At 51.7% G+C, this 9,217-nt stretch overlaps 1 pseudogene; it reads right to left on the reverse strand.

Annotated features, from left to right (window-relative positions):
- LOC149355412 (uncharacterized) overlaps positions 1-8,960 on the reverse strand; it is a 26,784-nt pseudogene extending 17,824 nt beyond the window's left edge.
- Between the last annotated feature and the right edge of the window lie 257 nt (positions 8,961-9,217).

The following is a 9,217-nucleotide window of genomic DNA, read 5'->3' on the forward strand; positions in this document are numbered from 1 at the left end:
CTGCCGCCGTCGTCCACCGCCTCGATAAGAGCGGCCCGTCCATCCTGCTCCTCCAGGTAACCGTTCTTACAACTATCCTTAGCAATGGAGCTCAACCTCGAGCCGCTATCCCCTGCCCGACGGACAACGCAGCCGCTCTTCCGTTTCCGACCGAGGTTTCTACCAACGCCTTCCTCTTCTGCGCGCCGTTCTTCGTCACCCCGGCGACGTTCCCCCTCGAATTCGGCGGGAAACTGTCAGCGCGGCCGCTGGAGGCTGGGCGCTGCGTATATAAATTGCTCCATCGGTTGTTATCTTGAAAAACACGGTTCATGTGCTTGTGGGTGGTGTGCCCACAGTAGATACGGGTGCAAATATCTCTAAGTCTGTCGTTCATGCGCCTGCTAGACCCCAAAGTTGTGTTTTGTCGAGGCTGACTGTTTTTCAGTATTTTTTAATGCAAAATTCTCTGTTGGATGCAACGTAAAAATACTGCTTGCCTCTTTTCCCAGCAAAAAAATGGAAACATTGTTGAAAAATTAAGGCATTCCAATAAGTTCGGTTTTTAGGACAATAATGGCACAAGGTAAATAAAAGCCTGAGGGGCTGATATTTTTTTTCACTGTCTTAACCTGTTCTTTTTACTATAATCGGACAAAAATTGTAGTTCTAGAACGGCCGGAGATTTCTAATTACGTGAATAGAAGTTCTCTATTTTTTTCTCTCTCCTGATCTCGCTAAAGGCAGCAAACACAGATAATACGATAATAAGTAGTCGCTGGCTTATAATTTTCTTGCGGCCACTTTTATGTACATACTATGCTAGCTTCAAGTACAGAGCAGCATGAAAGAAAAAAAAGAGAACAATGGATGCTTTGAATGTCCTGCACTTTTGGATTTTGTTTTGCACTGATGAATTGAATTATATGCTGCTGTACTTCCTATAGTACGCTGAGTCTTCCTATGTTATGTGCACAACGGCGCCTGTTTATTCCAGGTCATAGATCGTATGGTTCCTTGCAATTCTTTGGAAAAAATTGTGCTTCGTCTGCTCAGCGAGGCCTCAGAGACTGCTCTACTTGTTGCCAGCTATGCTGAATATGATGATGGGGATTTTAATTGGTTATAGTAAACTTATGGTTATAAGAACTGGGTATTCTGCAGAGCAGACGGTTACTGTTATGTATTTCACACCAATCGTGGAAAATCCTTGTGTTCGGAAAAAACTTTTGTAGGCGCGCGTTGTCCTGTCGTTGCCATTTCAACGCTTAGTGACCATTTCATCTTTCTTTGCAATATTTTACTAGTCAAGAAATTGCCGCGAATCTTTGTAGCGTTTGTTTGTAGTGTTTGTTTGTTCATGCTTCAAGGCTGCCGACACGAGGCTTTATCTCTTCGTTTGTGACGCAAGACGCACCTAGATTTATCTCGATTGATCGCATCCAGGCGGAGCCGATTCTACTTTGCGCCAGAATGTTCTAGTAACTTTCCAAGCTTTATCTCGAATGTTCGCTATCAGCTTTAAAAACACGGCCGACAGCGGCGAGCATTCTCTGTTCGACGACCGCCGAGCACGCTTGTTGCTACGCCGCCGCCGAGTGATTCAGTTCTTTGCGGGCGCAAGTCAGCCCAAATAAAGAGTTTGGTTTCGAAGACATTCTCGCTGTTTTCCTGTTCGCCGGACTGCAGTCACCGTGACGTGACATCTGGTGGAGGAGCTGACCTGCTACCCTACTGTGCCCCTCACGATGGAACCTGGTGCACAGCCAACGCCCGTCGTGCTTCTCCAGCCCCGTGAGCCACCGACTTTCCGCGGAGAACCACACGAAGATGTGGAAGACTGGCTAGACTTGTACGACAGTGTGGCAGTGCTGAACACCTGGGACGACAGCGCTAAGCTTCGAAATGTTTATTTTGCATTGGACAGTCCTGCCAGAACGTGGTTTGAAAACCACGAATCTTCCCTCACGACCTGGGCGCCCTTCAAGAAACAGCTAGTGGGTATGTTTATCAGCGTCGTGCGTAAAGAAAGAGCGGAGGTCCTGCAGCAGACAAGAATTCAACGCCCAAACGAGACCGTGACTGCGTATGTGGAAGACATGAAACGCCTTTTCAGGCGCACCAACTCCGACATGACTGAAGAAAAGAAGTTCGCCTTCCTGATGCGTGGCGTGAAGGAGCAACTTTTCGCCGGCCTGATGCGGGATCCTCCACAAACCGTCGCCGAGTTTGAAGCTGAAGCTTCAACCATCGAGAAGACCCTGAATGCCCGGATCCGGCACTACAACCGACCACTTGAAGTGCTGCCGACCAGCCCCCAAGAGATATCCTTGCAAGCGGGGATAACCTGCGACATTTGATACACGAAATTGTTCGCGAGGAACTTCGTCGGCTGCTGCCATCCCCTACGCAGCGGACGCAGCAGCCTCAGGTGGCGTCGCGCACGGACATTATCCGTGAAGAAGTACATCATGCGCTTGGCTTCCCCGTCCCCAACGGCAGCTGAAGCCATCACCTATGCCGCCGCACTACGCAGTCCTGCGCACCGCCGAGAACCCCCTTGCCCTCTTCGACAGGCACCAGCTCTACAAGAACGACGACCCCTAGCTCCCGCGCGCCCACATTACGAGCGATGCAACAGTTTTAGGAAATTCGACGAGTGGAGGACGCCCGACAACCGTCCACTATGTTTCCATTGCGGCCACGCCGGGCACATACTTCGCCACTGACCTTAGAGGCGTATCGGCCTGCGAGGTTTCGCCATCGACGCCCCACGACCGCTCCCCGGCCAGCGACCACGGGAAATCGATGAATGCCTGCGTAGAGGGGAGTACGCGTCGTCAAGCCATCTTTCCCGCTCTCCGTCGCTGTCCACCGCATGTTTTGCATCACCGGGCCGCAGCTACGCCGCGGCTGTCAGAGGAAGGTCCCCTAGCCCCCGTAGGGGAAACTAAGCAAAGCAACCTGTGGAGGTCAGGTTGCTTGCCGAGGAAATGAAGAAGATCCTCCAGCGACCACGCCGCATGAAGACGCCGACGACGCATACAACAACCTCGACCACGACGCGAACCGCCTTCAAAACTACGCCACCATCAAGAAAAGCTCCGACCACACGCCCCACCCACGATTCACATACCCGACGAAGCCGTACCCCGACGCCGAGGACGATGTGCAACTCCAGAGCCATGACATCTGACTTAGAAGTGGTTATCGACGGCCGGAAAGTCACCGCTCTAGTCGACACAGGAGCCGATTATTCGGTCATGAATGGACAATTCGCTGCGCAGCTGAGGAAAGTAACAACCGCTTGGGACGGCCCGCAAATTCGCACCGCAGGGGGCCACCTCATTACGCCATCAGGACGATGCACAGCGCGAGTGAATCTCAAGGGACATACCTATCCCGCGACCTTCGTAGTGCTACGGCAATGTTCCTGCGAAGTGATCTTGGCCATGGATTTCCTTAATGAGCATCAAGCGATCATGGACCTGCGATCGAAGATGATCACACTTTCCACGGACGAGGCCATCCCGTCGATGAGAACTCCGGAACATCGCGTTGCGCTTAGTGTCCTGGAGAAACAAGTAAGTGTCCCACCCCGCTCAAGCATCATCATCACCGTAGGCGCCACGGAAGCGAATAACACTGAAGTCATTATCGAGGGGAACACGCAGTTGCTTCTCGACCGAGGAATCGGCATCGCAAGAGGCATCGCACATTTCCGCAAAGGACAAGCCGAAGTACTGCTGACTAACTTCAGCGAAGAATACGGGCACGTTAACAGAGGAACGACGATTGCATTCCTCGACGAAATATCCGACGTACGAGGCTTCTTCGCACTCTCCGACCTATCCGTAGAAGATTCGCCTGACCAAGAGAACTCGCCCACTTTCGACATAAACCCAGCCCTGCACCGGAACAGACAAGACCAGATATACGCAATCTCATTCGAAGCTACAGCGAGTGCTTCTCGTCATCGCCGAAGGTCCGACAATTGCCGATTGCCAAGCATCGCATTATAACCGACCAGCACGCCCGACCTCTCCGCCAGAGCCCCTATCGAGTGCCGCCGCGAGAACGACAAACCATCCAGGACCAAGTGGAAGAAATGCTGCGCGACGACGTTATTCAGCCTTCAAAGAGCCCCTGGGCGGCACCTGTTGTTCTAGTGAGAAAGAAAGACGGTGCACTTCGATTCTGCGTTGATTACCGGCGCTTCAATAACATCACAAAGTAGGACGTCTACCCCCTCCCTCGCATCGACGACACACTGGACCGGCACTGCAACGCCAGGTATTTCCCATCGATGGACCTCAAGAGCGGCTACTGGCCAATTGAGGTCGATGAAAGAGATCGCGAGAAGATCGCATTCGTCATTCCAGATGGCCTCTTCGAGTTTAAGGTGATGCGATTTGGTCTCTGTTCCGCACCAGCCACATTTCAGCGAGTAATGAATACAGTGCTGGCAGGCCTGAAGTGGCAGATTTGTCTGCTATATTTAGATGACGTCGTTGTCTACGCCTCGATCTTTGAAGAGCACCTAAAAAGGCTTCGAACAGTACTAGACGCAATAAAATCGTGCGGCCTAACTTTGAAAGCAGAGAAGTTCCACTTTGCCTATGAAGAGCTGCTGTTTCTAGGCCACATCGTTAGCAAGGAGGGAGTACGACCAGACCCGCAGAAAACCGCTACTATCGCAATGTTTCCACCACTGGCCGATCAGAAAGCTGTGCGCACATTCCTCGGAGTGTGCGCGTATTACCGACGATTTGTTAAGAACTTTTCGCGCATCGCCGAGCCACTGACCCATCTGACAAAGACAGAAGTGCCATTTAGATGGGAAGCGCCGCAAGTGGAAGCCTTCAAGGAACTTCAGCGTCGTTTACAGTCCCCACCGATCCTCGCGCACTTCGATGAAAACGCCGAGACTGAAATTCATACCGACGCAAGTAGTGTGGGCCTAGGCGCTGTCCTCGTACAGAAAATTGACGTAGTGGAGAAGGTCATCGCGTACGCTAGCCGTTCCCTGACCAAAGCCGAGGCTAATTATTCGACAACTGAGAAGGAGTGCCTGGCCATCATCTGGGCTACGTCGAAATTCCACCCCTACCTGTACGGACGGCCGTTCAAGGTGGTCAGCGATCACCACGCACTGTGCTGGCTCGCCAGTTTGAAGGACCCTTCCGGCCGCCTTGCTCGATGGAGCCTACGGCTGCAGGAGTTTGACGTCACCGTCGTTTACAAGTCCGGAGGCAAGCACTCTGACGCCTGTCACGAGCCCCTGTACATGCACCGCCGCCGGACGACGATGAGGACGCCTTCCTGGGCCCAATCAGATCCAGCTCTTTTGCCAACAGCAACGCTCGGACCCCGACTTAAAATGCCTCATCGAGTACTTAGAAGGCAAGGTTTCTTCACCCCCGCCTCGTTCAAGAGAGGATTGTCTTCGTTCTCTTTACAGAACGATGTCCTCGTGAAGAAGTTTGCAGCGAACAAGACAGCCTACCTCTTTGTGGCACCTGTAAGTCTGCGCGGAGAAGTTTTTCAGGCCTCACACGACGAGCCGACAGCTGGACATCTCTGGTTTTCTCGCACCCTCAGCCGCATTCAAGACAAGTATTACTGGCCCCGACTGTCTGCGATGTCGCACATTATGTGAAAACTTGCCGAGATTGTCAGCAACGAAAGACCCCTCCAACCCGACCAGCAGGATTTCTGAACCCCATTGAACCCCCCTCAAGGAACTTTCAGCAGATCGGCATGGACTTGCTTGGCCCTTTCACGAAATCAAGATCTGGAAATAAGTGGATCATTATAGCGACCGATTACCAGACCCGCTACGCCGAGGCAAAAGCCCTACCGAACGGAACAGCAGCAGAAGTCGCCAAAGTTTTCGTGGAGAACATTCTTCTGCGACACGGCGCCCCCGATGTGCTCATCACTGACAGAGGATCAGCATTCACGGCGGAACTGACGCAAGCCATCCTGCGTAACAGCCAAACCAGCCACCGGAGAACAACTGCATACCACCCGCAGACCAATGAACTGACCGAGCACCTCAACAAAACCATCGCCGATATGCTCGCCATGTATGTCGATGGCGCACACAATCCCTGGGATGTCATCTTGCCTTACGTAGCCTTCGCCTACAACACCGCAGTGCAGGAGACCACCCAGATGACGCCTTTTAGGCTCGTCCATGGCAGAGAGGCCACGACCACGCTAGACGCCATGCTGCCGAACGTTACCGAGGAAGATAACGTCGACGTCGCCGCCTACCTTCAACGTACAGAAGAAGCCCGAAGACTTGCCCGATTAAGGATCAAAAACCAGCAGCGCCCCGACGCCAGACGCTACAACCTACGAAGACGCAACGCGGAATACAAGCCAGGAGACCGAGTCTGGATTTGGACGCCCATTCGCCGCCGAGGAGTGAGTGAAAAGCTTTTGCGCCGCTATTTCGGCCCGTACAAGGTTCTCCGTCGGCTAGGTGAATAGGACTATGAAGTCAACGCTGACCAAATAACTGCATTCCAGCGACGCCGCGTACGGCCAGAAGTAGTCCATGTCGTACGCCTAAAGTCCTATCATGTACGCTAAAGGACGCCGTGTTCCCATATTCGGTGTTTATTTTTGCACAATCCGCTTTTCATTGTTTATAGCCGCATTATGTTCTAAAGCATCGAGTCGATGCTACTTTGAGAGGGGAGTAATGCCGCTAATCTTTGTAGCGTTTGTTTGTAGTGTTTGTTTGTTCATGCTTCAAGGCTGCCGACACGCCGCTTTATCGCTTCGTTTGTGACCGAAGACGCGCCTAGATTTATCTCGATTGATCGCATCCAGGCGGAGGCGATTCTACTTTCGGTCAGAATGTTCTAGTAACTTTCCAAGCTTTATCGCGAATGTTCGCTATCAGCTTTAAAAAGAGCACGGCCGACAGCGGCAAGCATTCTCTGTTCGAAGACCGCCGAGCACGCTGGTTGCTACGCCGCCCCGAGTGTTTCAGTTCTTTGCGGGCGCAAGTCAGCCCAAATAAAGAGTTTCGTTTCGAAGACATTCTCGCTGTTTTCCTGTTTGCCGGACTTCCGTCACCGCTACGCGACAATATTCTTGCAACACTCCGCCGAGAGGAATTTCGGACTGCAGGAACTGTTCGCCAAAACGGGTTTAGGAAGTGTCCACTCGACCCAAAGAAACCAACGGAATAGCAGCAGCCAGGAAAAATTGGTTCCTGCTTCAATAGTCTAGGTTACGTACTTTTATTGTAGTCTATAGACAACAGTCTAATCAGTATGGCCTGCAACCATAACAGCGTTGTGCCTACATGCTTTGTAAAGCAGTGGTTGCCTATAGCACACGAAAAACAGGATTTTTTAAGCCAAAACGCCCTTCCTTTTACAACAATGGTATGGCAGGCGTCGACCTTTCGGATCAAGCTGTCAGTTGCTACTACATTGGCATCAGGGACAAAACGTGGGGATGGCTGTGGACAAGAAAGCTCCACTACACAATACTGAACACCTGAACAATGTACCGAATTGCTAGAGACGAGCCTGCTGACTATTATCACTCCTCCTTACCTACGTCATGACATGCAGCAACTAGCGGTGCGCAGGTACTCTGGCTCAATCGTGTATGATGCTTCTTTGAAAAGGAGAAAGCTTCCTGCGCAAATTAGAATAACTGCGGTGCCATTATGGCCGGAAAAAGACTCATGAGGGCCTGCAAGAAGTGTTATATCACCCTGCGCAAAAATCACGGACATACAAATAAAATTTACCCCACCAAGTAGGAGGGACCCAGCGTACTAAACCTCACGATAACGAAATTATCGGGGACAGCCATTTTTTTCGTTCTAGCGAGAATTTCGTTATTGCGAAAAGGACAGAAGGCAGACAGAAAAGGTACACACCACAGGAACTACACTTTAATGGAAGAATTGCGTAATCTCGGTCTGCCGTCGATGCCTTCGGAGGATTTTTAACACTCGATCCTCACAACTCAAAATATGTTGCATGGCCACGTCGTCATCACGCGTCGCGAGGAATGAGCGTACTGCGACGAGTGGGTCAAGGACATCTCGTGGGCTCGATTGCTTGGCCGCCGCTTCGTCGTCGTCATCGCTCTCGTCAGTGGCGCGCACGCTACTGACTATGGCATCATCCGTTAGTTCCTCGTGGACGACCAAGTCATCGTCGACGGACAGGAAGTCGTGTAGAACCAAGCCGTCCGGCACAGTTTCGTCCGCACTCCGAAGGGCATCCCATTCCTTACTCAGCGTTGAAAGTTCACTGGCGTCAGCAGACTCGCTTCCACCTTCTTCTGCTGGTCGCTCAGACTCTGACGCTGAAGCTGGCGCCTGCTGGTTACTGAAGCCAGCGTGTTCGAAGCACTTTTTGATCCCATGCTGCAGCAACCATCTCTAAGGCAATGAAAAGGTCTACCTCCGTCGGGCGTTTGTACTCGATGTTCAGCAGCATCCTCTAAATAAACCTTTGATGGTAGGCACACTTGAAGCTTCTGATGACCCCTTGTTTCAGAGGCTGAAAGACCGAGGTGCAGTTCGCTGAGAAAAATACCAGTTGCACGTTCGTGAAAATGGCATAAACACAATGGGCAGCGCAGTTGTCCACGGAAAAGCACACGGACCTACCTGCTCTTCGCATGCTGTCGTTGAAGGCTTCCAGCTAAGTGGCGAAGATAGTGCGTGTCATCCACAATTTTTGGTTGGCCGTGTATTCAACGGGCAGCTTGCCGTGCGCCTTAAAACACCGTGGCTTTTTGTTCCTCTCAATGACAAAGAGCGGACGCTTATAGGAACCGTCCATGTTCGCGCAGAGAAGGATTGTAATGCGCTTCTTGCTCTGCTTGCCGCCGTGGCATTTTTGGCCCTTCAAATCTAGCATCCGCGTTGGAAGCATCTCGTAAAACAATACCGTCTCGTCGACGTTGTATACGTCGCGGGGTTTGTACTCATCCATGATGGCTTCCCAAGTCTCTCGCATCCAGTTTGGTGTGTCTTCCTTGTTAACGCTTGTGAATTCTCCAGCAAGCACTTTGGCCGCGATGTTATGTCACGCTTTAAAACGGCTCAGCCAGCCAGCACTCGCTTTAAAGTCATCGTGCCCCAGAAGGCATGCAAAGTCGACGGCTTTCTGCTGCAACAATCTGCCTGACAGCGGTATGCTGCTTGCACGCTTGTCCAGGAACCATTTGTATACAGCCTGGTCCACATCTT

Source organism: Amblyomma mixtum, chromosome 3 (genome assembly GCF_055824585.1).
Source record: "Amblyomma mixtum isolate Tamu chromosome 3, ASM5582458v1, whole genome shotgun sequence".
Classification (NCBI taxonomy): domain Eukaryota; kingdom Metazoa; phylum Arthropoda; class Arachnida; order Ixodida; family Ixodidae; genus Amblyomma; species Amblyomma mixtum.